At 43.3% G+C, this 26444-nt stretch overlaps 1 protein-coding gene across 6 annotated transcripts in view; it reads right to left on the minus strand.

Annotated features, from left to right (window-relative positions):
• CB1H4orf19 (chromosome B1 C4orf19 homolog) overlaps window positions 1–26444 on the minus strand; it is an 87203-nt gene that overhangs the window by 9049 nt on the left and 51710 nt on the right. For 4 of the 6 annotated variants that reach the window (XM_042984782.1, XM_042984780.1, XM_042984781.1 and 1 more), the window contains one exon: window positions 7995–8044. The gene's annotated coding sequence lies outside the window, so the exon portion shown is untranslated. Of the gene's footprint in view, window positions 1–7994; window positions 8045–22455; window positions 23055–26444 lie in introns of those variants that run through there. The other 2 variants (XM_042984783.1, XM_042984785.1) reach the window with 2 other exon arrangements.

The raw sequence follows: 26444 nt of genomic DNA on the forward strand, positions 1-26444 counted from the left end.
GAGCTAGTCCAGACTAAAGAAGACTAAGGGGATAGGACAGCCGAATGAAATGTATAAGCTTTTGGCTAAAAGGTCCTTACTGACAAAATTGTTGAAATCTGAATAAGGCCTGTCGATTAGGTAACAGTATTAAATCAATGTTAATTTCCTGATTTTGATCAGTGCACTGGGGTATATAGGAGAATGCCCTTGTCCTTAGGAAATACACGGGAAAGTATTAAGGAGGAAGGGTATGATATCTGTAATTTACTAAAATGATTCAGCAAAAACGCGCACGTGCGTGCGTGTGTGTGTGTGTGTGTGTGTGTGTAGGAAAGAGAAGAATAAAGCAAATCTGGTAAATGTTAACTTTTGGGCACAGTGAGAGGAGGGTATTTGAAAATTCTTTGCACTTTTCTTACAACTTCTCAGTAAACCTGATGTAATGTCAAAATGAAAAAAGAAAAAAAAGTGGGAAATTAAAAAAAAAAAAGCACCAATCTACTGTTAATTATTGTTCTGTCTGTCCCTGGGCTAGGACCTAGCAGGTGTGGGAAATCACTGATAATCATATTCCCTACAAAGCAGCACAGGGGGAAAGGTTGTAGAAAGGAGCTCACCAAAAGCCCCCCGATTTCTCTGGATGTAGCTGTGATCCTGAGTGCATCCTGAAGACCTTTACTCAATAGCCAGTCCCAGCCTCTGAAGGCAAAGAAGGTCTGGTTCCTGTCCTCAGCTGCCCCGCCTTCGAGAGGGACTTACAGCCTGGTGCTTGGGGGTCCATCAGCTGTCTGCCTCCCCTTCTAATCCCAGGCGCCCCTCAGGCAACACCTAACTCAGGGCGGCGTCCAGCTCACACGGAGCCCTACACACTTGACATTCAAACAAAGGGATGACTGGTGAGTGACAGCTGTGAGTGAATAAGAGGGGACTATGGGATTTTACCAGTCACTCCATTCGGGGGCCTGCCTCTTCCCGTGATCACACTACCCAGTGGTCCAGAACAAAAAGCCAAGCGCAGGAGCTGAGAGATGGGAAGGACTGCGTTCCTCCCTCAGGTCTCGGGAAATAGCACCCACCACCCTTTGTGCAATTCCCAGAGTCAAGGGCGTTCTGCTGCAAGGGTTCTAGTCAAGGAGCTTTAGAGGCAGCCAGGAAGTGGTCTGAGTTTACAGAAGTTGGAATACTTGGAAGACAGACACCATAAAATCAAACACTTGAATTTCAGCTCCGTTTTGGAAAACCAGCTGTGTGTTCGGAGAAGAGCTGTGATTTCATGTCATGTGGTCAGCAGGTGAAGCTGACAGACATTTAGTGAGTCGTTTCTGGAACCGAGGAATGAGTGAAAATAGTTGCCAGGTGCTGAAGAAAATTACCAGGTGCTTTATACAATAAATAAGAGATGGTCTGCCCAGCTTCAGCACGGGCGCTGGATTCGTAACTGGAAAGGGACAAGAAGAGACATTCTTAGACTGCTCAATCCACTTTCTCAGCAGAACCACTGCCTCCTTCCTGGACAGCCCTTGAAAACTCTCGGTGAGTTTCCTTTTCTCCTAAAGAGGCTGAGCTTCAGTGATGGTGGAGAGCCTGAAAGCCTATATGAGGACCTTTATTATCACCGTCAATCACCTATTTTAGGCTACGATACGTGTTAGCATCACCTAGAGCTGGGCTTGATGGGATATTTATGTGCAGAGATGTGTTTTGTAGGTTTCCCCCCTGAAACGGGTCCCTGGTCACAAAGGTTTGGAACAGCAGAGATTAAAGATGAACATGTTCATGGTTATGAAAAAGAGCCACTTCACCTTGTTTAGCTCTGCAGTTACCCAAATTATGTGAACACAGAATTTTTTTTTCCCCATAAAAGACTTCCTAACCACGAAACTTCGGTTTTGTGAAATGTTTTGGGAAAAACCACAGTTGAAATGACAGTCCTAATCATCTGGGGGGAGTGTTGTGCCTCAAGTGACAAGTGTAGTATGCTGTTTGGGCGACCCGAGCCAGGCAAAGTGTGCGCCAGGAGTCACGTGTTGGCAGTGGCTCCATCACCAACTGCTCACGCGTGGGAGGGTCGTGTGATCGCTTGAGTCCGCGAGGTCAAAGGTCTCTTCCAAATCTGACAACCTGAAAGGGGAATCAGTGAAGAACAGGAATGTCCCCCATAGACCCTCTATTCATCTTGGTTGACACACTGATAGTCCGGTGAGTGCCGAGGCAAGGCAGGCACCGACAGGACCCTCGTGCGGGTGAGGTTTCTCTCCAGGGCTTGTCAACCACCCCACGGTCATTCCGCCGACGTGTGTCTGGGTCCCGGGGCCACATTCACCCAGCACATGATCCTGACTTAACATAAAAAGCTTCTCCTCCGTGTCCCCTGGCTCATTTCAGGTCTGCAGCTCTGTGGTAGGGGTCTCCTCAGCCTCTTTCCAGGGAGTACCGCGGGAGACAGTGTGTGTAACAGCAAAGCCCCTGGGAGGGCCGAGGCCGCAGATCACGGGGACCCTGTGAGGCTGGAAGATGTGCACTGTCGGACCCCCTTTTCCACTGGAGTGGGCTGGGGGAGACGCAGGCTACCGGTCTGGAGATTAGGGTCTCGGGAGCCAAAGGAACAAACTGGTCTCTGCGGGTGAAATGTCAGGGTTGAAATTGGTATTTCTTTTTTTTTTTTCTGAATATATTTTTTTAATGTTTGTTTATTTTTCAGAGAGAGAAAGAGACAGAGTGCCAGCAGGGGAGGGGCAGAGAGAGACGGAGACACAGAATCTGAAACAGGCTCCAGGCTCCGAGCTGTCAGCACAGAGCCCGACACGGGGGTCAAACTCACGGGCCCGAGATCATGACCTGAGCTGAAGTCAGAGGCCCAACTGACTGAGCCACCCAGGTGCCGCGAAATTGGTATTTCTTGATGAAAGACTGCCCTGGGCCCACTCAAATCGTGCTATTGAAAGCACTGCCTGCCTGGCCTCTCCCAAGGCTGATCTTGCCAGTATATGCACCCGATGAGGGTGTCTACACGGTTTCTGTGGTGCTTCCATTCCCCGTCCCATAACTTTACTGCTGCTGGAGTCACAGGGTCCTCGGTGTCTGTATTATATGTGGAAAAACAAAAGACTTTTACAACAGTGAGAATGTCACTCCATTTTTCTGTTCTTGTGGTTCATATACTTGTATATCACAATCTTTTTGATCTTAATAACATTTCTTTTTTTATTAAAAATTTTTTAACAGTTATTTATTTTCGAGAGAGAGAGAGAGAGAGACAGCACAAGTGGGGGAGGGCACGTGAGAGAGGGAGACACAGAATCCTAAACAGGCTCCAGGCTCCGAGCTGTCAGCACAGAGGCTGACGTGGGGCTCGAACCCACAAACTATGAGATCATGACCTGAGCCGAAGTCAGACGCTTAACCGACTGAGCCACCCAGGCACCCCAATCGATTTACAAACATTTCTATGATCTTTTCTTCTATTCAAAATCTAATATCATTTTTTTCTTTTCAGATGTCGTCATTAATCTGCTGTCCTTAAGACAGATGTTTTATGAGTGGTCACAGTCATCACATAGTGTCTCCACTGATACGACTCTCCATTGAATCCATGGTGTTGTATCAGGCACTGTACCAGGTTCTGGGGAAATAATGGCATTCCAGGTGCTCCCCGTTAGAACTTATAGTCTTGAATGTGTGTGTGGTGGTGGGGAGGGGGGAGTATACGTGTGGGGTGGGGTGGGATGTATGCAAACATTCGGGAAGGTTCACCACACCGCACCAGCATTTCAGCATCGTGGTTAAAGGAGTAATCTAGGGTCAGAGCTGTGGGTTTCCATCTACCTCTGCACTTACTAGTTTTGTGACCTCCGGGCAGATTTCTTAGCATCTACGAGCTTCAGTTGTCTAATCTGTGTAATGGGAATGATAGCTGTTTCTGCTTGTGAAGAGTGTTCTGAAAATGGAATGAGCTAGGAGTTTGTAAGGCATTTACTATGGTGTCTGGGGGACTACCAGTAGTCTTTGACACTCAGAATAAGTAGATCACATTTGGGTGTTCTCTACTCATCAAGTACTGTTTTGGGGAACTTTCATGTACTCATTTATTTTAACTTTACAGCAACCTTTAAGGTGCGAACTGCTGTTTTACAGATAAGTAAATGGATCTAAGTTAGAAAATGGTACGATGTAGCTGTCAATGCTGTTGTTCTAGTTTTCACTAATATTAATATTTCCTGGCATCTGTCTTGGTGGGTCCTGTTGATTTCTGAGTCCACTGGATTACACAACAAGCAGCAGTTTGGGATCCCGTAACTTTTTGCACAAGGGAACTGGATCCTCTTGATCTGGGCTCTGACAGAATTTGGTAGGTGTGCTTGCTTCTATGACCACCAGATGGCAGTATACATCGGTCATTTAATTTAAATTAGAGGAAGGGACTTGGTGTGGGAAAGGCCTCTGAAACGAAAATTAGGGCACAAATAGTGTAGGTGCTTTGCCATGTGGCAAAGTTAGGGAGTAGGTGATGTGGTAAATATTTCAGACAGTGACGGTCACCTTTAAGTCTTGGTGGCCATGGCACCACCATACATGCCAGGGCCTCTTCTAGCTCTGGCGGGACATGAGGTTAGTTCTGTCATCTGGGTAGATCATGGTGGAGTCAAAAGGCTCCCACAGTTCTACAGAGAGCACTGTTGACACAATGACTGCCCGTCGGAACCCGAGATTGGAGAGTCGGCCTCGCTCCCTTCTAGTATGCTCAGACAGTGATTCTGTGGACGTTGCTGCGGAGGAAGACGCATGTGAGGTGTGCAGTTACCCTTCCTCCCAGGGGTTAGATATGATGCTGCTGGGCCTGTCCATTTGGCTGCTCCTCCTGGCCATCCTTGCGCTCTACCTAGACCCCATGGCCGCCCATGTGTGAGCTGGCCGTGGGGACCCATCTTCTGGGAACATGAACAGCACGTTCTGGAGAATCTTTAGACAACAGAAATATAGTTTCTTTGGGAAGATCTTTAAAATCTGAAGTGAAGATGATGTATTTTTACTTAACACGTGCAGTTCTCTGTCTTTTCCACGGGGATCAGTGGACCCCCTTCTGTCATACCCTTGACCACCATGGTAACAGTATCATCTGACAAAACTCATCTCGACTCAGTTTGTTGGGTTGCCCTACTGACTTTGGTCCAAGCGGCAGAGGAAGCTATGCAATCTTTAGTAGGGCATCTGCTCAGAAACCTAAGAGACACCCTTGGCATTAGCACATGATCACTTTCATTTTTCTGGCCATTTTATCAGAAACCAGTCACAGAACATGTATGAAATCACAGAGGGGGTCTAGGAGAAGAGGAGGAAAAACTGAATATCCAGTACATAATGTAATGAGGGGATGGGCCCTGGCATCAAAATCTGGATTGGCCTGTTTAGAAGCCAGGTGACCTTGAGTAAGTCATTTCACTTCTCAGTTTTGCCAACCACTAAGTGGGGGGAAATAGTAACACCTAATCTCACAGAGTTCCTATTAAGATCACATGATTAGGGGCGCCTGGGTGGCTCAGTCGGTTAAGCGTCCGACTTCGGCTCAGGTCATGATCTCACAGTCCGTGAGTTCGAGCCCCGCGTCAGGCTCTGTGCTGACGGCTCAGAGCCTGGAGCCTGTTTCAGATTCTGTGTCTCCCTCTCTCTCTGCCCCTCCCCTGTTCATGCTCTGTCTCTCTCTGTCTCAAAAGTAAATAAACGTTAAAAAAAATAAAAAAAATAAAAAAAAGATCACATGATTAGATCGTGTGCTAGGCCTGGCAAAGTGTGCCTGGCAAGTAGTAGGTTCTTAAATGTTGACTGCTGTCATGTTCACCGTCATCATCCATGAAAATATTCTTTAACCACTGGATGCTACTGAATTTTAGATACTGTGAATACAAACAAGCATTGTTCTGACCAAATCCTCCCTGGAAAGCCATGGGAATCAGGGTGCATCTCCAACACACGGTATGCCTCTTAATTGGTAAGTAGCTTTATCTGGCAGGTGGAAGAAGTCTGCATGAAACTTGAAGCATTTAGAAAAAGCCAAGTTTTGGAAAGGATGAGGAAGACTTAGAGGAGGCAATGTGGACAGAAGTTTATACAACGCAGTCTTGTAAGACTACAAATAATGACAGCTTTCTTTTTTCTTTTACTTATTTTTTAAATAGGCTTCACGCTCAATGTGAAACCCAACACGAGGCTTGAACTCACAACCCTCAGATCAAGACCTGAGCTGAGATCAAGAGCCAGATGCTTAACTGACCGAGCCAGCCAGGCGCCCCAATAATGAAGCATAGCTCAGGGCTAGGTGCTTGGCATCACCTAGTTCTGAGTAAATCCCAGTATCCTAGAGTGCCCAAACCACAAAGAATCTTAGAGAACATCCCGCTCAATCACCTCATTTTATAAAGGTGCTCAGGACTCAAGGTTAGAAGCATGAACTGGTCATAGGATAAGAAAAAACAGATTGTCCCATACTTATAGATGACCCTGCACATGCAGAATTGAATCCCCAATGTTTCTTGGAAGTATAGTGAAAACAGCTTGTGCACTTGAGAAGATTGAACATGGTTCTAAGGCCTCAATAATCCCGAGGCATGTAACTGGGGGCCACTCTGCTAGTTATTAGGACACAAAGAGGCAGAGGACCTCTGCCATTTTGCTAAAGGGCTCACCACCCATTCATGCAACATACATTTTCTGAGCACCTATTATGTGCCAACTATTGAACTCAATTCCAGGGATCTGGAGAGAGTTTACAGTCTAGCAAGGGAAAAATACATAAATAATATCCAAGCAGATGACTAGTCTAGTGTTATGAGATTGAAAGACGTCATATGATGTTACATAAGGAGCACCTGAGTAATCTTAGGAAGATTAGGAAGAGCTTGTGGGCAGAGGTGAGCAGATAATGGTGCTGGTGGAGTTCGGAACCACATTCCAGGGTGAATGCAACGTGAAGGCAGGAATGCTATCCCTTATACTGTCTTAGACCCATCCTTTTCTCTCCTCGTGCACTGCCATTGCCCCCATCCTACGACATTATCACCTCTTTTTTTTTTTAAGTTTATTTACTTTGAGACACAGAGAAGGTGAGCAGGGGAGGGGCAGAGAGAGAGAAAGGAAGAGGGAATCCCAAGCAGGCTCCACACTGTCCGTACGGAGCCAGACACGGGACTCGAACCCACGAACCCCAAGATCATGACCCGAGCCAAAATCAAGAGTCAGATACTTAACTGAATGAGCCACCCAGGCTCCTCAAAATCACCTCTTTCTTATTTGAATTACTGCAGTTCCTCCGGCCACCTGCATCCACCCGATACATTCACCACATGGAAGCCATGTGATCTTTGTAGGACACACATTTGAATCACATCATCCCTCATACCTAAGACTTCTCAAAGGTGCCCGATGCCCTCAGGATATTTAATAACATTTAACAACAATGATGATGATAAAAATATCAAACTTACACAGAGCTTCCTATGTACCTGGTGTTCACCTTCGTGCTTTATGGGTATAATTGATCCGCATTATTTGTGGATTTCGCATTTGTGAAATCCTCTAACTTGCAAAAATTTATCTGCAACCCCAAAATGAATACTCAGTGTGCTTTTGCAGTCATTTGTGGACAAGAGCTGAGTGTTATTGGAGTGGTCTGACGTGCACATTTCTCGCTAAGCTCAAACAAGGCAACGTTCTGCCATCTTGTTTCAGTTCCTCATATCGTAAAGCTTTCAGTGTCAAGACTCAGTTGGGTCATGCTCATCTCACATGTTTTAGAACTGCATCCCAGACCCACACAACTAGAAAGGAAATAACAAAATTCTACGCAAACCTGAACGAAGCCAGAAAGAAACAGACTTCGGGGATTGCTCTGTCTACTGGCTTTCGTGTGTCAGGTAATAAAAACTGCAGTGAAAGACCAAGTAATAGAAAATTTACTGGAAAATGGGAAGTACAGACTTTTCCCTCCAAAGCATAAAAAGGAAAAGAAAATGGCTTACCTGTTGTGGAGATTGTCCATTGGGTTTCTCTGGAAGTTTAACTTCTCTTCCTGCAACAACAAAAAACGTTGCAGATTGAGTCTGCAAGTTGCCTCCTGTTCACAGCCAAGTTGTATCTTGAAAGTGACAGCAGACAGCATGTCCTGAGGGGGTGCGAGGCAGTGAGGTGGGGGAACGGAGTTCCCTTGCCTGGGAGACTAGTGTCTTGGGACTTGCCACGCCTTGGTTTGCAGCCTAGCTGCTGAATCAGCAATCAATTAACAACCACCCAACTTCAGTGTTTTCCTCTATAAAAAGGTTGTAGTGACATTTAAATGGCACAACATGTAAGTAGTTTATCACATGCTGGGCATGCTGGGATTATTCAATAACCAAAAGCTACTGTTGTTATTTATTACTGTTGGTAAATACCACATGACAATGCACTTCTTCTCTGATGGGTGAAGTTTTGACTAAACAGAAAAAAAAAAAATCAAGGAATTTTCTCCCTGTAGACCTATCAAATAATCAAAGTTTCAATGAATACATATGCAGTATCTTAATAAAATACATAATTGAGAAAATAGCATTGCTTAGTGAAAATAATGGTGTGTAAGATTTGAGAAAGTAAAGCTAGTGTTCAGATTTTTACCAACTTCTCTGTGACTATAAGAATAATTCACCAACATCAAGACACGACATTTTCGGGAAATGCTCTAAGTCTGCTCCCAGGTAAATTACTTTGTGAGATACTGAATTCCACAATAGTGGAATGGTTTCACCCTTTTGGTAATTCACTTTCATTGTCCTGTAATGTCTTTTCACTCAGTATTATTTCTTATCATTTAATTATTCCTTAATATCGAATACATTGCTGAAAGGTCAGGTGATTCTATTCTTAATTTTGACACAGTGTTCATAATTCAACTCAAATATTATTTGGTAAGAAAGACATGAGAAAGGCAAAAGTCCACGGCCTCAGGGAGCTAGCCATCTGGCTGGGGAGGGCACGGAGACAACAAGAGTTTACAAGTCACTAAAATACTATGCAGGGTACAAATAATGCCATCAGAGGAACAAACAAAATCTCAGGACTGCGAGGTTGTGTCACTGGGCTGGCAGGCATTCGCTGACATTTGAGAGAAACTGTGGCAGATGGAAAAATAACGATGGTGAGATGTGGTGGGAGGGCCTTTCGGGTAGAGGGAACGTGGCAAAGAGGACAGGAAATGATGGGAGTTATTATTTAGTGAAATCACTGAATTCCTACTGTGTGCCAGGCTCCAGGAAACTGCAGGGAATGGTACACCCACATGGGGTGTACCCTATAAAATGACAGCCCTAGCTGCAAAAGAGTGAGTATTCTGGATTTCTCGGTGTTTGAGGAACTTGGAATCTGCCATGCGGTTGGTAGACTTGCCATGTGCCAAGTGCATTGAAGGAAACCAGATGAATATGGCAGTTTGGAGTTACAGTTAAGACCCTACTTAAGAGTAAAGAATGGACCTTGAAGAGGGAGCATTTAAACTGAGATCCACAGAATGAGAAGGAGCTCTCAACAAGCCATGCCCTTGTTAAGAAGCCCTAAGTGGTTCTGCATTGCCAGCCAATGTCCTTTAACGTCCTCAGCTCAGCATTCGGGACCTTCCACAATATGGCACGAGTGGCTCTGCTAGATTAGTTCTGAAGCTTCTCTAACCACCCCTACTCCCAGCCAATCTGGATTTTCCACTCTTTTCTAAACAGGCTTACATTTTTCCTGTTTCTATGCCTTTGCACATATTATTTCTCCCAGCTGGCTTGCAAAATTCTACTGATCCTTCAAACCTCATTGCACACCCCACCTCCTCCATGAGATTTTTTTTTTAAACCCAAGTAATTACTCCACTATTTTCATTTCTGTGGAATCTTATCTTCTTGGACGGCTCCAATCACTTTTTGCCTTCATTATTACAGTGATTGGTTTATATAACGTTCCCTCCACTGGCCTGTAAACGTTTAGTAGGGAGGGGTCACGGCTTCACCATTGTTCACGCACATGTTGTGTCTTCTGACACGGTGACTTGCATATAGAGGTACACGGCATGACTTCTGAAAATATGAGTTATAAGTATCACTGGGAACTTTAAGATGCTTAATACTAATGTATTATATTATAAAACAACAGTGTACATATTTAATCAGATCTAAGATGCACATGTATTCATTCACTTTTTAACACTTCTGAAACTGAAATGCAACTTACATTCACTGGCACATCATGGTTAAATTTGAGGCATTATTTTCTATTTTTGTGGTATATAACAGTACATGTTATAATCTGTGACATCAAATATTCACTGAAATGTGGCATTTTAATACCATAATTTGTTATCTCAGGAATATATTATGTGTATATTTACTAAATATATCCCATGTTAAATAAGTGTCTACCTGGAACACAATTAGATGAATATTATATAAGACACGGTCCATTTACCCAAGAATCTTCATTTAATTAATTAATTTAATTTATTTGCTATATGTATTTATTTATTTATTTAATATAATTTATTTTCAAGTTGGCTAACATACAGTGTATACAGTGTGCTCTTGGTTTTGGGGGTAGATTCCCATGATTCATCGCTTACATACAACACCTAATGCTCATCCCAACAAGCGCCCTCCTCAATGCCCATCACCCATTTTCACTCCCCCCCCCCCCCACCGCCATCAACCCTCATTTGTTCTCTGTATTTAAGAGTCTCTTATGGTTTGGCTCCCTCCCTCCCTCTCTGTTTGTAACTAAAGATTTTATTTTTAAGTAATTTTTACACCCAATGTGGGGCTCAAACTTACAACCCAGAGGCCAAGAGTCCCATGTTCTACTGACTGAGGCAGCCAGGCACCCCTAACCCAAGAACCTTCTAAGATGAAAACTAACAATATCCAGAGAGGGACTTAAGAATTTTACTTCCAAGCACTACATAAAGATCATGTATCAAAACAAGAACAATAACCAGAAATAAGACCCTTCAAATGAATTCTATTTTTTTTCCCAGAATGACTTTTTGAAACAAATTCTTTCCAAAGAAAATATTTTGGTACACCTGCTTTGTTGGTGCTTATTGGCTAATTTATTTGTTGGGCAAGATAGCATTGACATTACCTTGGGTTGTCTGTGGTGAGGACCCAATGGCTAGTAAAACCAATCAGGCCTAAGTATTATGAGAGTTTGGGGGAAGAAGAAATCCCAGTGTGGTCGAACTGCCAGGAAAGGCTTGATGGAGAAATGCAGACATGGGAGGTGGCAGAAATTAGAGGGCAGGGGTAGGAGAGAATATGGGACTCGTGCAAAAGACAGTGGGGAGGCCCATGCTATGGATTTGGAGATGAAAATGGCATCTCTGAGGTTACCGGGGCCTCTGAAAGTAGGCACAGAAGACTAATGTGACCTGATTGGTGATGCGGGTAGGTTCTTGAGCAGCAAGTGGCAGAATGGCAGCAATACATCAAAAAGCCTCCCTTGATGGCAACAAACAAGGAACACCGCAAGAGTTTTGTGCAGACACTTGCTAAGAGTTGATCCTTTGAATTAAGTGAGGAGATGGGACGAGCCTGGTATGTGGTGGTATCAAAGAGAAATCCAAAGGAAAGAGCAAATGTGGAAAACTAGCTTTTCAAGCTTTCTTTGGTTTTTGAGTTAGGCATTGATTTCTACTGTCCCTGGTTTCTCTTAGCGGTTTGGTGTATACACTTACTACGTATAGTGTCTTGGGAAAGGTGTGTTGCCTCACTACCTGTTTCCCTGTGAGTAAAATAACAATTACAATTATATAGTACCTTTTTCAGAGAGCAGTTAGGGTTAAGTGAAAGAAAACAGTAGAGTATTGAGCACAGGGGTTGGTACAAACCATAATCTTAACATTAGCTATGATTTTTCATCCACTGTCATTGTCACCATCACCATGACCATCACCATCATCATCATCACCAATCAGTCAGTTTCTGTTTTTCTCCCTGCCACTCACTGGAAATTTCTTGAGTCCAATGGTCACATCTCATTATCTTTGTTTCTTCAACAAGGAATACAAAGTAGGACTTCCACAAATATGTACTGAGTTTTATGAAAAATAAAAAGCCAGATCTCCATGAAAGAAAGGATTTGCATGGCAAAAGGAGTTACTGAAATTATTCTCATTCTTGGAGGCTGGCAGATGGAAAGAATGGTGGTTCCATACACAGAACAGGTGGAAGGAGAACCTGTATTTGAGTGCAGTATTTGAGAGTGCCTGAGTTCAGCATTTAGCCTTCTGAGTTGGAGTGATGGGTGGGGAGATGGTTAAGGGAAAGGTGGCAGACAGAACAAATGCAGCCAGCCAATTCCCATTACAAAGGAAGAGGCATGCATAGCTCACAGAGAGAGCAAAGGTCCATAAAAACAGAAAGCCCATGGATGTGAAGTTAACTAGCAAGTTAGTAGGGTGGGAAGCCAAGAATCAGCCCAATTTAGCAGAATCCTTAAAGGCTTTAGGACAGAAGGGAAAAAGAAGGGAGGGCTAGAATCAGCATGATTTGGAAGCTGTTTAAGAAGCAGTTAGGGGGGCGCCTGGGTAGCTCAGTCGGTTGAGTGTCTGACTTTGGCTCAGGTCATGATCTCACACTCCGTGAGTTTGAGCCCTGCATCGGGCTCTGTGCTGACAGCTCAGAGCCTGGAGCCTGCTTCAGATTCTATGTCTCCCTCTCTCTGACCCTCCCTCGTTCATGCTCTTTCTCTGTCTCAAAAATAAATAAGCATCAAAAAAAAAAAAAAAAAAAAGCAGTTAGGGGGCACCGGGTGACTCATTCAGTTAAGTGTCTGACTTCTGCTCAGGTCATGATCTCGCAGTTCATGGGTTCGAGCCCTACGTCAGGCTCTGTGCTGACAAGTTAGGAGCCTGGAGCCTGCTTCAGATTCTGTGTCTCCCTCTCTCTCTGCCCTTCTCACGCTCGTGCTCTGTCTCTGTCTCTCTCAAAAATAAGCAAACATTAAAAAACAATTACAAAAAAAAAAAAAAAAAAAAGCAGGTTCCTAAATCCCTTTCTGCACTCCCAGCTTTTGGAGTGGTTTCTGCTCTTTATCTCACCTAAAGAATGTAAGTTTAGTGTCTGGAAAGGGTAAAACAGGGTCTCTGGACTAGGAATATAGTAGAGAACACACAGCAGAGGGCAGGGGTTCTGAATCCAAAACTGGGGATTAAGTGAACGTGTGCACGTGGAGTGCTGAGAGCCTCAGCCTGCTCCCTTCCTTGGCTCTGGGAATGCTGGCAGTCACCCTCAAGTTGTCCTCCAGACATCTAAGGAAGTCTCTAATACGAAAGACAGAGATCGAAACCAACCAACCGACCAACCAAAAAGCACTTAAAACAAAAAGTAGGGAGAAGAAAACTAAAGCTAAAACAAAACGATTGACAATAATATCCTCACCATGTCACCTGTACCCAAAAAGAACAGGGGATCTTTAAAAAAAAAAAAAATCAGAGAACAACAAAAACAACGAAAAGCTCTTGGAAACGAAATCAAGACAACAAAAATTAATATTTCACAGAATTTCAATTAAGAGTCTAGAAGAAAAAGAGGAAATCTTATAGAAGTAGGAAAAAAAAAAGATACAGAAAATCAAATGGAAGAGATAAAATAAATCTAGAGGATCAGTCCAGAAGATCCAACGTCCAAGCAACAGAAACTTGAAAAAGAGAGAATAAAAGGAAGGGAGGAATTCATCGACAAAATTATTTGAGAAAATTTCACGTAACTGAAGGACATGAGTTTCTAAATGAAAGCAGTCACCAAGTGCCCACCACAATAAATAAAAACAGACTCCATGCCAAGACACAGCATTGTGGTATTTCAGAACTGGGATGCTATAAGCTTCTAGAAAGAGAAAATCAGGTCGTATCCAAAGAGTTGGGGATCAGAACGGTTGTAGACTCCTTAAACACACACACACATACACACACGTGCGCGTGCGCACACACAACCCTCATTCTAAGCCAGGGCAAATGACCAGTTAAGTGAGAAGGTAGATAAAGATCTTTTCAGATATGACAGTTCTCAAAAAACTTACCATTCACACAACCTTCCCCTCCCGGAAAGGAAGCTATTGGAAAATGTCACAAACAAATGAAGGAGTAAACCAAGAGGGGGAAGCAAGGGATACAGAAAACAGGACATTAAACACAGGAGAGGGACAAAGTGTCCCCCAGGATGAGAGTGGCCAAGATCCCAGAATGCCAGCAGTGGACACAGTCACAGGGACGGCTCATTTGGACTGGACAAGGCAAGAAGGCTCTGGGCAGTTTTAAGAGAGGAAATTGATAGAATCCCTGAAGGATCCCAAAGAGAAAGATATATACGATAAGAAAAGAACTTGGGGTGGGACACCTGGGTGGCTCAGTTGTTAAGTACCTGACTTTGAGTCATGATCTTGCAGTTCATGAGTTCAAGTCCAGCATTGGGCTCTCTGGTGCCGGTCACGGAGCCTGCTTTGGATCCTCTCCCTCTCTCTCTCTCCCCACCTTGCTTGCATTCTTTCTTTCTTTCTTTCTTTCTCTCTCAAAAATAAATAAACATTAAAAAAAAGAAAAGAATTTGGGGTTGAATCAGGATAAGTATGCAGAATATTTAACACATGAAAAAATGAGCCATTTGTTACCCCAGAGAAAATGGAATTATACTTTTCCACCTGGACTGGCTGGGAAGAACATTTACAGAGTTGTAACAGATACTTGGTATTCACCAAACTAAGACTGGAGGGGGTGCGCAGCGGGGACTGGGAACATTTCTGGTGTGCGGTAGGGCAGGGGTAGAAGCCGAATCATCTTCCATAGCGGAATAACGTCTAAAACTGAGAGAATATCAAGACATGGTGCTAGAAACATTCATTGAGAGAAACAAATAACCAAAATAATCAGCTAAAAAAAAAGTGCTTTTTCAAAAAAAAAAAAAGTGTTTTCCTTGGAGGAAAGAAAAAATGTGCTCACAAGTGAGCAGTCAGGGCTCCCACGTATGAAGATGTGGGAACCGATCTAGTCGTAAAGAGCAAAATCTCGAGAAAGGGTACACCAGACGAGAGCAAGCAGTAACAAAGATGCTTTTGAAAGAGCTGAGTCACATCCATTTTCTTAACCTACATTAATTATTCAACATCTCGTACTGTGGGCCAGGCCACGTGCCAGTAGACGATCACAGCAGAATGAATAAGACGTAAAGCTTATAACCTAGTGAGGTAGGCAAAACGTAAACAAATACTTATGATCCAGTGATCTAATAGAGCTTATAAGCAAAGTATTATGAAAATGTGGGCACCAGCAATGAGCCTTTCAGAATTTTCTAGAGTTGTCCTGTCCACATGGTAACCACTGGCCACCTGTGGCTAGTGGCTACCATACTGGGCAACGTAAGACCTAAAACATGTTCCTCGTGGCAGAAAGTTCTATTGGATGGTGCTGGTCTGGAGGTTCTTAAATGGTGATTCTTACAGTGCTTTTCAAGTACATTAAACCCCTGAAGGGATCACATTCCATGGGTCTATTAGTAAATAGAGCTTTGAAGAGCTTGATATTTAACCAGCTAAGTTATCTGTCCATGGAAAGGAATTTTTACTCTGTTACAGGTTTTGTTTTCATCTGGAGCCACTTGGGGAGCGAGGAAGGGGTATTTCTTGCATCTCCTGATACTGTTTGACCACGCACAGATGTTGGGGAGCAAATGCTACTGGTGACCAGACTCTGTGAGTCATTGGGAAAGCACTTTTGCACAGTGGGAGGAGGGAAGAAAGAACTCTGCAGAACTCCGAAACTCCTGAGTTTGAATTTTGGTGCCACTACTCGTTAGCTCTGTGGCCTCGAGCAAATCTCTCAACCTCTCTGGGCCTTTATGTGGTTTTTAGATGTGAGGGGCACAGGTAAAGCACGGATCAGGCTAAGCAGGTGGCAGAAACACAAAAATGGCGGCTGTCATTCTTCTCGCTGTCCTTCATCCCCAACAGGCAATAAGCACGCTGGTCAGGAAGGGCCCCATGTGAAGGAGAGGGCTGGCCCTCCTCACTTCTCATCACGACCCGGTTTCCTGGCCTTTGTTAAAGGATCTATCATTGACCAGGAAATGAAGTACCTACAACAGCATGGGAATTTTTTTTTTTTTTTAGTTTATTTATTTTTTTTTTGAGAGAGAAAGAGAGAGCAGGGGAGGGGAAGAGAGAGAGGATGAGAGAGAATCCTAAGCAGACTTCATGCTGTCAGTGCAGAGATGCAGGGCTTGAACTCACGAACTGTGAGATCATGACCTGAGCCAAAATCCAGTCAGATGCTTAATGGCTTAACCCACTGGGCCACCCAGGCACCCTGGGGGATTTGTGTTCAAAGCGGGGCAAAGGGAAGGAACAGGAAGGGCAATGAGATTTGCCAAAAGCCCAGGACATGCCAGACCCACCGGCAAGTACTGTATGTCCTATAAATCCTCCCAGGGTCTAAGAGAAGTGGAAGGACGGGAGGAAGGCGGCTGGCAGGAAGGTTTGTGGGTGGTGGAGAGACAGCATGGTGGGACACAGACCCACGGGGACGGGCCAGAGTTCCATGGGGAATGCCACACCAGGGCCCCATAGGATGAAACACGAAGTTCATGATGACAGCTGGGGGCAGTGTGTGGGTCTCATGGGTGGGCCCAGGCCAGTGGTAGTGAGCAGAGGTGGCCTGGGTGACCTGAGCCAGCCCTTCACTTCTCCACAGGTGTTTGCTTAGGGTTTACACTAACCCTAAGTTAGACTGGTGGACAGTCTCCATCTCTGTTACCTTCTTCAACTTCCATGAGAAGAAAAACAAAGTTTCCAAGTGGAGTTAAATTCGAACTATGATAAGCCCGAATTGGCAGCAACACCCGGGTGCAAGAAGTAACTTTTCCTTGTAATTTGTAAGTGCATTCAGGCTTGTTTTTTTTCGGGTTCTCTTTTATGGGTTTCCCCCACCCCCACCCCCAGGCAGGGCCAATATCTGAATAGAGAGAAAAGATCCCCAGCTGGGCTCCTTTCTTCCAACAAGCTTTGCAAGCTTTGCAACATCTTCCTTGGATACGATTCAGCTGGGGGCCTTCCCTGTATTCCAGAGGAATTCCTGCATCCTCACACAGGGGCCCTTTGTGGTCTGAGCTTATGAGAAGTTAACCAGGACTTCGCACAAGGAAGTATCTTTTCCTTGTGTGAAGCCGTGATCAAAGAGGAATATCATTGAAACCCAAACCCAAAAAACAACAACAAAAAACCCCACCAAAACAAACCCACAAAAATAAAACCCCACACCAAAACCATGATTTATATCTAGAATCTCTACAGAAAAAAAAGAAAGATCCGAGTTACGTCAGTAAAGCACAATCATCTGCAGTATAGAATGTATCATTAGCTAGTTCGTGTATTGATGGATTTTAAAGTTTAGTCCTCAGTACAAATTCTAAGTCCTGTATTTAAGCATTCAAACTTTTTTTGTTTGCTTTTGCATCTGTTTTGTTCACAAATATCCCCAATCTTTTCCAAATGCTTAAAGAAATTTTTCATTAAAAAATGATATGTACAAATATTTGTATGTATACATATTCATATAACGTACATATATAAAACTAGATATAATGCTACACACACATGCACACATATGTATCAGCACACAAAGTTTGGGAAAAGAGTGCAAAAAAAATGTCAGCAATGATCATAGCAACCTACCCATGTGCTATGTGTTCATATTTTCCCCAGATTTGTTGTGGTTTATGTCCATCTATACAGAGATTTTACACAGTACGTAATATAAATAAGTTCACGCCATGCTTTCTCTCACTGAACATTTTGTTTCTAGCCTTTCCCGTGACAATACATAAGGTCCACAATGATTGTTACAAATGGTGCAAATTATTCCAAAAGTGAACCTCAGCCAGATAATTAACCATTCCTCGCCAACGCTTCATATTTCTAGAACTTTCCATTTTTGGTAAAAGTCACCCTCCTTGCAGTTTCCAAGTTCAAAGTCTACAGTGCTGACTATAAACATGACATAATTATACTGGGTGAAAGGATTTTGATTTTCCTTGCCACTCCTTTTTAAAATTTTCTTCTGACACGAAGTAAAGAGGACCTATAGGACCCAGCAGTTAGAGGACAGCCTCTTCATCACAAACCAGGAAATGCTGGCTCTGAGAGGCATCAGCATCACGACTGTTCCGATTCAGAAGTGCAGGAAAAGAGCAAGAAAAATCAGCCTAGCAATGACCTGTCCCAGGCAGAAATTCTCCTTTCCCCAATAATTAGAGACACTGCATACAACAGATTCCCGAGAATCAGACCCGGATTGTAACTCCTACTGAGTTCATCTTTTCTCTCTTTCTCTGCGGCACAAGCTCTTTCCGGTGGAGGCAGCAAGGTATGGCTCTCTTGGCAGCAGGGGCCCCAGAATGGGGCACAGTCATCCCACGGATGTATCCGTGGGTAGGCGCTCCAGTGCCCTTTGAAGATTATGTTTTCTATTTATAAAGTCTCATTCTGTCTCAGTTTGCTCACCTACGTGGCATAAGAGATTTGTGTCAGATGTGCAAACTGCCTCGCATGTGTTCCTCTACCAAGGGCAGGTGAGGGGAACAGGAGAGGATGAGGGGGGCAGAGCCCCGGGGCCAAGTCCCTGCAGCTGTAGCACTGTCGGTACATGTGCGAACAGGAGCTCAGGGCCGTGGGAGCCACAAGACTCTTCACTGGGCTCTGGCAGGCATTACCCTCAACACATTTTCAAAACTCAACTTGGGACTCTGGATCTGATGCATGAGAAAGAGAGAAAGAAAGAGAAAGAAAGGGGGGGGGCGCTGACACTGGAGCATCCATTATGTGTTTGATACTATATACTCACTACCCCCATTTTCTTCCCAGCAACACTGTGTAGTACGTACTACTACCTCCATTTCATGAATAGCAAGCTTAACTAATTCACGTAAGTTTCATAACTGTAAATGGTAGGCAAGGGTTCAGAGTTTAAGCTTTTTTCATTAACACCATGGAGTCTTTAACATGACAGGATGTATGCAACCAAGCCTGTTATTGTGGGGGTAGGCAGGGAATATGGGATACAGGAGGTCAACGAACTTGGCCTTCCCATTCACAAAGGGCCTCAAGTGTAGACTCTTGACAAGTATCTCCAAGAACACACCCAGAACTATATTCACAGGCTTGAAAGAATGTTCATCACACAGCTTTGAACTTCAGTCTTATTTTGCTGTAACAATTCACTTGTAGTTCCCTATGAATTAATACTTAATCTTGAGAATAGGAAAATTCTATCACCTTTATGATTGTGTGCAAGATCACACATTTGTACATGTAAGCATTTAAAATATTAATATTTATAATCTTGCTGTGTTATTATTTTACTACTTTAATATACTGAAAGCCTCAAAAACAACAAAAATTAAGTAATCGGGTCCCTTTCATTGCCTGAGAGATGATGATCCTATACTATACTTCCAGAAAAACCAGGTTGTAAGTTAACCATTAAGTATAATGCAAAAGTAAACATCAGGGACAGATTTCTGAAGAATTACCTTAAGAGAAATTCTTGGGTTGGGGGTCAACTCTCACCTCTTGTAGAGATTTCACTATTTGTGATTCCTTAAGTATCTGTATCTTAAGAACCTTAATAACTGATATCTTATGGATTATACACTTTATTTTTATTTTTTTTTTAATGTTTATTTTTGAGAGAGAGAGACAACGTGAGCAGGGAAGGGGCAAAGAGAGAAGGAGACACAGGATCCAAAGCAGGCTCCAGGCTCTGAGCTGTCCGCACAGAGCCTGACGCGAGGGTCGAACCCACAAACTGTGAGATCGGGACCTGAGTCAAAGTCGGACACTTAACCGACTAAACCACCCGGGTGCCCCTGGATTACAGACTTCAAATGGGCACAGGTAAACAATCAATCACCAGTAGCAATGATGCTACTGGACCTCCAGCTTCTGGGCTTTTCTTTCTCATGTAGGGAGGCAAGAGCTGTGCAGCCCAGAGCCTATCACTCTCTGCTCCAAAGCTAGCCTGCCATACCATGAGTCACAGTGACTACCTGCGGTAATAGGAGGAACTTGAACATGTCAGTGAAGTTGTCCTTTAAATTTCTTCCATTCTAAAGCGAGATTTGTAAAGGATTTTGACACTCTGGTTAAGCTACTGATTTTAGCAGAGAGACAGAGACAGAGACAGAGAGAACAACCGAATGACTATTAAATGGCTATGAATAAAAATTAAAGTTAAAATCACAGCATTTGTGAGTTGGGAAGTCCCCAAGAAAAAATATTAATCTAACCCAGTTGTATTAACAGATTAGGAACTGAGGTCCTGAGAAGCTAAGTGGCCATCAGTATAATTTTTGCTAAATCATGCTGCTGTCCTTGTAGAGATCCAGAACAGGGTTTAGGCCACTTTTGTTGGTAAATCAAATTTTATTGGAATACAGCTCTACCCATTCATTCATGACTTGTCCATGGCTGCTTTTGTGCCACACAGTAGGGCCGATACTTGCGACGGACGTCGAACGACCCGCGAAGGCTAACATATTTACTATCTGGCCCTCTATAGAAAAAATGCTGACTCCAGCTCTCCAGGATGAACAGTCTGTGAGGAGGAACCAAAGGGTGCCGGCAACCATGTGAGCAAACTTGGAAGTGGATCTTTGGAGGCCTGCCAACAGGCACCTGAGTGAGCGTGAAACAGATTCTCCTGGTCTTGTCCAGCCTGGAGATGACCACGGGCCTGGCTGACGGCTTGCCTGCAACCTCATGACAGACCTTCAGCCAGAGATGCCCCGTTAAGCGGTGCCTGGGTTCCTGACCCACACAAACAAGAAACAAATGTTTCTTGTTTTAAGGTGCTAATTTGGGGATGATTACGCAGCCAATGGATAACTAATATAAGCGCATCTGTTGAGTTGGGCTCAACCTTTCAAGGTGAGCAAAATTCTATCTCTGAGATCAAAGTCTCATCGTGATCTGCTCTGTGAGGACTGTTGGACCCTTGGTCCCCAACTCCAAATGGAGTTGGCACATCAGTGCACCGTGCCAACTGGTCACTGTAAGTCTATCTCATGGCCATGTGGTCAGTTAAGATGTCTGTCTGTCTGACGCTGTGTCTTACTCAGTTTTGTAATCACAGAATCGGATTTAGCGGCTAGTAATCATGATAGAATAATAATAATACATATTTATTGAGTGCTTACTGTGTGTCAAGCACTTTATGTCCATTGTCTCATTTTACCCTTTTAACAACCCTGGGAGGTAGTACTATTTTTAAGCCCATTTAACAGGGGGAAAGGCAAAAATTACATACGTTAAGGAACCTGCCTTATACTGGCTGACAAGCAAGCAGTAGAGCCAGGACTTGAGCTCTGACAGACCCTGAAGGGGCCACACTCTACTGGGATTCTGGGTCCCCAGATACGTGGTTCTAGTCATGGTATTGCCACAGTTAACCGTGGACTCGGCAAAGTTGCTCATGGAGAGGAAACCAATTTCCTCACCCATAAAGTGGTGGTGATGATGATGATGATGATGCCCCTTTCCTATCTCTCAGGGCATATGTCCTAAAATAGTGATTTTTTTTAAGTTCACGGTAAATGTGGAATCAAAATAAAGTGACTTACTGATCTTTTGACCAAACACCCCTTAGTTGGGGCAGACCTGAAAGAAGAGGAAAACAAGCAAAGGGTATTTAAGGGAAGAGCCTGAGGGAAGGGCAAAGGGCCACTGAAATCCATTTCCTACCCTTTCTCCACTTCCTGTTCTTCCCTGTCCTGCTCTTGGCATCACTATGGCTCCCGGCCCCATCTGCAAAAATCCCCGAAACAACAGCGGGTGGAGGTTGTCAGGTTAATGAGAAGAAATCCTCAATTATTTCAAACACAGCTCATGCGTTTATGCTGTGGGAGTTTTTTTTTTTTAAGTTTATTAATTTTTTTTGAAAGACAGAGACAGTCAGTGTGAGTGGGTGAGGGGCAGAGAAAGAGAGGAAAAGACAGAATTCCAAGCAGAGCCTGAAGCAGGGCTGGGACCCAGGAAACATGAGATCATGACCTCAGCTGAAATTAAGAGTTGGACACTTAACAGACTGAGCCACAGAGGTGCCCCTACACTGTGGGAATTTAAAAAAAAAGTTTTTTTTAATGTTTATTTCTTATTGAGAGACAGAGAGACAGAGCATGAGCATGGGAGGGGCAGAGAGAAGGGGAGACACAGAATCCAAAGCAAGCTCCAGGCTCTGAGCTGTCAGCACAGAGCCGGACACGGGGCTCGAACCCATGAACCATGAGATCACGGCCTGAGCCAAAGTCAGACACTTAACCGACTGAGCCACCCAGGCGCCCCTACACTGTGGGAATTTTAACTGAGACTGCATATGAACAGTCTTCCCTGGAAAGAGATATTTATATTTATAGACATTTGTATTTATATTACATGGCTGACTGTGACTTCTCACTCCATCTCGGCCTCTTCTAGAAAGGAAAGAGTGCTGGATTCCTCTAGGCTGGTTTAGCTCTCACTGCAGGCTCTGCACATCTCATACAAAAGTCTGAATTTTTCACAGTTGAGCCTTTGGTATGTGGAAGAGTGCCTGAAATACAAAAGGCATTCAAACTTTTTTTGATGAATAAAGGAACGGATTTTTACCTGCTTCTATGCTGTTCTATGCTAGAATGTAAATGCCATAAAGTAGCAGGTATTCAATAAATATTTGTCAAATGACCCTAAAAATCTGGCCTCATACTATTACATTCAGGGCAGTGTCATCGGTTTAAAAAAAGTAGAGTTCAAAGAAGGGTTTCAAGGTTAAGAAGACACCTGACTCCGGTCAAGGCCCCAACTGTGGCCATACTAGAATGGATGCCCAGAATATTCCTGAACCTGAGTTCCTGGGACTTAAATTCTTGATGATGTCAAATCGCCAGTGTGGCAGGAAAAGGATTCTCTATCTATTCCGTGTGGACTGCAGCCAATGATTTAGGATTTAAATTGTATGTTTCTTGGAGCAGTGATTTCCAATAAAGAAAAAAGACTGTTACTTCTCTATGGACTTATTTCATCTTGCTTCCTTAAATGTCACCAAAAACCAACCAACCAACAAACAAGCAAACATCAATCAACACTGCTTTCCACCAACCGACAAAATCCAAAGAGACAAACACTTTGTCAGGGTTTCCTTTCAGCATTATTTGTGATGAATTAGGTAAAATGTACATCCCAAGAAAACAAAGAACCTGACATAGTCTTAATCATAAAACCAGAAAAACAATTCTGTCTAATAATCACCAGGAAAATGTGCACTGTAAGTATTTCCCACCCTTACTTGGCAATCCACCTACTTTTCTAAGAGAACCAAAGAACTCTGCAGACTTGTTCTGTCTCCATTAAGATGATCATTCAAACCTAAGTCAAATTTATATTGCAGCCATTTTTATCCCTCTACTTAAGCATTCCTCATCCTATCTAAGCAATTTCCACAAGATATTGGAAGGGCCCTAGTTGTTGTTTTTCCTTCCTTCCTACCTACTTTACTTCATCTTTTTTTCATTAGTAAATATTAGATGTTCATAATAGTAAGGTGAAAAGGACGGTAGTTCTCTAAATTTCGCATATTAAAGTTTGCTCAAAGAAAATAAAGTTCGGTCAAAGAAAACTTGCTTCTTCGGAAGCTAAAATCAACAGGGCAGCCCCACCTTGTATCGTGTGAGATGTTATGCAGAAACACACTTTGTAGAAACAGTCCAAAACCAATTAAAGTTGGTTTAAGTAACTGAGAAATAAAAATATTCGTGACAATCCACAGATTTCTAGCGCATTTCTAGAGGGTGGTAGAGGGTAGAAGTAAAACAAAATCAGAAACTGATAAGCTCTTAACCTGCTTTTAATTCACTCGACTCTGTAAATGTGAGACTGGCTTAAATTATTTTTTTTCCATCCTTAATGTTTCCTTAGTTTGATATACTAACACGTAATGTATATTAGCTTATTGTCTTCAGGGGGTAAATATCCTATTGCATAAGCCAGAGTCCGCTGGAAATGAGTCCTATAATCTTCATTAGCAAAAAAAGGTACATGTACACTCAGCAACAATGCATGACATTTCAGGAGACGCTTATCTGTAACCTAGTTTTGGGTATTTAGAGATTTCTCGACAGTGTTCCCTTTCGCTGGGAGACTAATGCAGAAAATTCAATACCAGGAGCAGTCGGCATGCTTGTTAGCTTCTCTTTTTTAACAACAGGATAAAAAGCTGTGTAACTATTTCAATTATGTTCTAAAATGGTGTCCGTGTTCGGGGTGGGAGGGGAAAGGCCTGAATCTTGCCCTGTGGTTCTGGCAGGTGGAGGGGGCAGACCAGTTATGCCCTGCAGGCAGTGTTATTCTGGCAAGTATTTAACAACTGGTTCTATAGAAAAACATGTCTATCATAAATAAAGGCTGTGTGGAACACTGTTTGTATATAATAATAAAATACATTCTTTTTATTATAAATTCCACATAGGCAACTGGTTTTCACAGAATGCTTTCACAAGGTTTTGCCAGACTCTTCCATCAGTAATTTACTCCCGGCTACAACGAGTATAGTCCTGACATGAATGTTAGTTGATAGCATTGTTTAGCAAGGTAGACGAAAGTGAAACAATGAACACATGTGTTGGAATTTCATGTCTGTTAATGACACAAGCAAATTCTTTTCTGAATCAGAGAATAATAGTCTTTTGAACACCGGAAGAAAAAATTTCTTCAGGGTTTTTTTGTGCTATTCCCGTGTAACAATTACAGACTCAGCAAAGTTCCATGTTGCATATTGAGTTAACATTTTATCATATTTTTTAAAATAAATTTTATTTATTTTGAGAGAGATCGTGCGTGCACGTGCGCACATGAGTGGGGAAGGGGCAGAGAGCAAGGAGAGACAGAGAATCCCAAGTGGGCTCTGCACTGTCCATGTGAAGTCCAGTGCGGGGCTGGAACTCAAGAACAGGGAGATCATAACATGAGCTGAAACCAAGAGTTGGATGCTTAACTGACTAAGCCACCCAGGTGCCCCTCTTTATCATATTCTTTTTTAAAAATTTTTTTTTAACGTTTATTTATTTTTGAGACAGAGAGAGACAGAGCATGAGTGGGAGAGGGTTAGAGAGAGGGAGACACAGAATCCGAAACAGGCTCCAGGCTCCGAGCTGTCAGCACAGAGCCCGACGCGGGGCTCGAACTCACAGACCGCGAGATCATGACCTGAGCCGAAGTCGGCCGCTCAACAGACTGAGCCACCCAGGCGCCCCCTTTATCATATTCTTAAGTGTAGTTGAGCAACAAAACCTTAAGTTGAGCTCTGACTTACAGTATTTGCTAATTCTATGGTGTAAATGCTCCTGTGTCTGATTTCGAGACAGAGGTTAAGTCACCCAACTCAAAGTTGGGAAGAGACGTACAGCTGTAAACCATTTTACGGTATTTCTACCACACAGACACAATAGATGTAAATATCCTCAACAGCACAGAAAACAGAAAAATAATTCGCAACTGATGAGCTTTGAGTATTTGTTAATTTTGTTTTCAATAGAAGTTTTTTTTTTTTTTGTTTTCAATATAATTATACTTTAATACAATTTAATTTTGAATATCATCTCACAAGAGTTTTGAAATTCCAAAATTCTACAGCCAGTCCCGGCTGGCTCCAGCACAAGGTTTCAGGGTCCTGAGCCTGAAGGGCAAATGCTTTTCATAGGCCGTTTTCTCTCAGCCACACACCAATAACCTCCAATTAACAGTCACCCTAAGACCCAATTTCCCCTGCTGTGAGTTAATCAGTCTCAAGAGGTGGATGTCTGGCCTTAAGTTCTCAGTAGAATATTAACATTTTGGGAGGGAGAACACAACTTCAGGAAAGTGACATGACTTTGAGGCAGTACGCATTTTCCTCACCTGTGGAATGGGAACAACACTGTTACTAGGGTTGTCCTAAGGAATAGAGCTAACTGCGTGCAAGGCTCCTGAGTAATGCCTTAACTACAGCAGATGTGTAATAACTACGTGTTGATCATTAAGATGAGGGCAGAATCTCCGTAACAAACCTTTCTTTTCTGGACACACATGAGTCCGTCAGGCAAGCTGCTTCCTTTCCCATAGAGAAGCAATTTCCAAATATGATTGAGTGAAAAGCGAGTTTGAGAACAAGTCCAGTCATGCTCAGATTTCTTGAGTCTGTGGAAGATTGTCACCTGGCTTCCCAGGATCACCATTTCCATCTCTTCTCCAGAAATATGGGGCGGGGGGGGGGGGGAAGTGAGGGCAAATTTGTAACCAGAGACTTTTAGCAAGGACCCAAGGGGTAACTTCTGGCAGTCAATATTTTACGTCAGAATCATGGGCTAGAAGTTAGGGAGACTCATTTGCCTCCTGTGAAATCAGCACAGACA

This window comes from Panthera tigris, chromosome B1 (assembly GCF_018350195.1).
Source record: "Panthera tigris isolate Pti1 chromosome B1, P.tigris_Pti1_mat1.1, whole genome shotgun sequence".
Lineage (NCBI taxonomy): Eukaryota > Metazoa > Chordata > Mammalia > Carnivora > Felidae > Panthera > Panthera tigris.